Genomic DNA, 3345 nt, shown 5'->3' with positions numbered 1-3345 from the left:
TTATTGCAGTGAAATATAAAATATTTAGCTATTCTGAATTTAGAATAGGGAGAAATACATGCCTCAATTGATCAATTATCCGATCTTCAACAATTTACCACATAAATCAACTCTGGTCTATCTGTATCTCGATCGACAGACTATCTGATGACCTTTACTCGTCAGTCACCATTCTATTTTCACCTCATCCCTGAGTCTACTCATTTCAAGTATCCCATATGAACAAGCTTTACTTTTATACTCTTGGTCTGGTCTTGAACGCCTCGAACTATGTGTATCTATCTATCATAAAAGATACTATTTTAATCAACTACCAATATATAATCGTCTAACTTCTATGTCTATCCTTATCGTGTACCTACTCCACGATAATATATAAAGATCATATTCAATTATAAAATTTAAGAGACGTGGACACGTAATTCACATAGCACATAAGCATGTTATTTATGTAACACATAATTCTGATCATCCAAGAATAGGGTTTGGTATTTTTAAAATTAAAATCGAATCAAAATTTTATTTTCCAATAAAGATTTGACTCGGAAAGGTTTAAAAAGTGAGCGATCTTTCGATACAAAAGAATTTACATCTCGAAATTATTTTAAATGAAAGCAGGATAATGTATTGAGTTAAGACGTGTTTGTTTCATTTAAAATGAACAAACGGTCTATTTAATATCAATAAAATATGAATAATTCAATTAACAATAATATTAATTGATTAATTAATAATTTATAAATTTTGAAAAGCAAAAAATTAAGTTTTAAAATTTTATTGGAATTAAATATAAATAAATAAATTTTGTGGAACTATTTATAATTGAAATTAATTGATTAAATAAATTAATCAACTAATTACATTCATAAATAATTAACTTAAATAAATTATAAATATTTACAACAAATATTTATTTTTGAAAATAATGAAAAATTACGGAAATAAAATAATTTATTTAGTTATTATGAATAATTAACTTTAAAAATAGATTTTTCGGATTTATTTTAAAAATGAAGCCCACAAACAGAAAATTAGGGTTTGTCTTGGGACCGGAGGATTAAATCCGGGCTAACAATCCGGTTGGAATCTGGTCAGCGGGTTAGGAACAATCAAGAACCATGCCGGAAATCACCAGATTCCGGCGATGACCAAGAATCTGGTGAGGCTCCGACGGGGGTCAAAACAGTCCCGCTTCATTCGTTTTTCAATCCTAATTGTTCAATATGATCTTAGCAACTCAAAACATGCAACAAAAATCTTAAACGATCAACATTTTAACAAATCTGGTCAATCAGATGAAGAAAATCGGCGAAACTCCGATCAACACCGACTTCATTCCAAACTCAACCAATAACGACGATTAATAGCTTAAATCGAAGCTTATAATCGAACCAAACTATTACATATAATCATATCAATGAAAAATTAAAGATTTAAATGGAAAATTGAATTTAAATTTTTGATAAAACTATCGACTTTGAGCTATCAATTCGTGCAATAAATTATTATATTTTAATATATAAATCAACTCAAAACGATATGAGGAATTTACATATATCATGAAATCATACAACCAAACATCAATTAAAAAACCCCCAAATTTCGATTAAGAAGAATGTGTCGAAATTAAAATTCGATTACCCTTTGAAGGCAACTGATAACTTCGTTTTGGTTATTCGAAGTCCATAAGCAAACATCTCTAGCACAATCAACCGATGGATCAAAGATTTGAGAAGAACCTTAACCCCCAATCTGATTTTACTGAATTTTCTGGATAATTATCAAGATTAAAAATAATTCTGGTATTTATAATTACTGAAAATATTACCTCTAAAACCAATTAAGGGTGTTTTTATCCCTTATTTTAAAAAATTAGTCCCAAATTATTTTTTATGGAGAATAATTTTAAATTTGTTATTTTTCAATATATACAACATATATGTTAAAATTCCCGAACACTTATAAATGTTTAAAAAATATAAAAATATTACATCTTTGAAATGTTCGTGATTTGATAAAAATTAAAACACGAATATTATGGGCTTGGTGTCCCGATAGGGCCCAATTTGATAAACTTTTGTAAAATGAAACATTTACTAAATTAATAAAATATCCCATAAACAAATATAATGAGTAACAACTCACACAAAACGATGAAAAACACACCACACAAATACAAGCCATCAGAATAAATCCACGTAGCGTATAGCTTTATATAATTGCAGTTTTCCACGTAACAAAATATCTAAAAAATATTATGATCCTTACAGGACCACATAAAACATATACCGCCTAACGTTTATGACCACAATATCTCGTACTGAGATAAAATGTATAGTATTTTATTTAATATATCATAAATAGTCGAAAGCTTGCAGACACATCATCACTCTTTTAACGATATCTTTAGGTTTGATAAAAAAATTAAAACAATCTAATATTCACAAAATCGATAATGCCTTATCTAATCCACCTCTCAACTTCTTATCTTAAATAATATTTACGTAAATTTTATTTAATATGAAATTTTCAATTATATTTCAAAATGGACCAAAGAAATAATTTGGGCCACTTACTATTTTATAACTAAATAAACATATGATAAAATTAGCCTTATTTTGGGCTTTCAAAAATTAGCCTTATTTTACATTCCAATATACATATAATGGATTGTAAAAATTATGGGCATTCTGATCTCGGTGGGCCTAATGTAGTAGCGTGGCCTGAATTCGGTGATGACCACCTCTCGTCTATTCTAGATTCTTCCAAATCTATTATAAATATTTGTCATTCTCAATTTTTTTCTATACCCACTAAACCCTTACGACCATCTTTCATTCGTCCCTTCTTTCTATCATACGATCTTGATTTAAATCATTCCATCTCTCGATTGAACCGATATATTTTAGGATAAAATCTTTGCCTAAATATATGAAAACTTAAAGTCGGTGTTCCTTTTCAAGCACTCAATTAACCAATAACTCCCAAACACCACATGACTTCTCGATTATACCTTGAAACTCATCAATTGCAATTCGGGCCCAATTAATTAGTGTGTTCTCATCTTTGGCATATTTGCATGAAATTCCTCATTTATGCTATACTAGTAAGTTGTATAAATTTATTCAACCAAATATAAATTTTTCTATTGGATATTTGTTACGATTGAGTCCAAACTAATCCATAATTATAGATATTATTTTAATTTCCTAAATGTAATTTTTTTATTTGAGTATGACATAAATCAAATTTCTAAAGCACCTGCAGATATAATGAAGAAAATACTCCAGCAAAAAAGATTTAATTTTCATCCATCATGTTCATATTTAATTTTCCGATCGTTAC

This window comes from Apium graveolens, chromosome 2, assembly GCF_009905375.1.
Source record: "Apium graveolens cultivar Ventura chromosome 2, ASM990537v1, whole genome shotgun sequence".
In the NCBI taxonomy this organism is placed as follows: domain Eukaryota; kingdom Viridiplantae; phylum Streptophyta; class Magnoliopsida; order Apiales; family Apiaceae; genus Apium; species Apium graveolens.
This window is presented reverse-complemented; position numbering follows the sequence as displayed.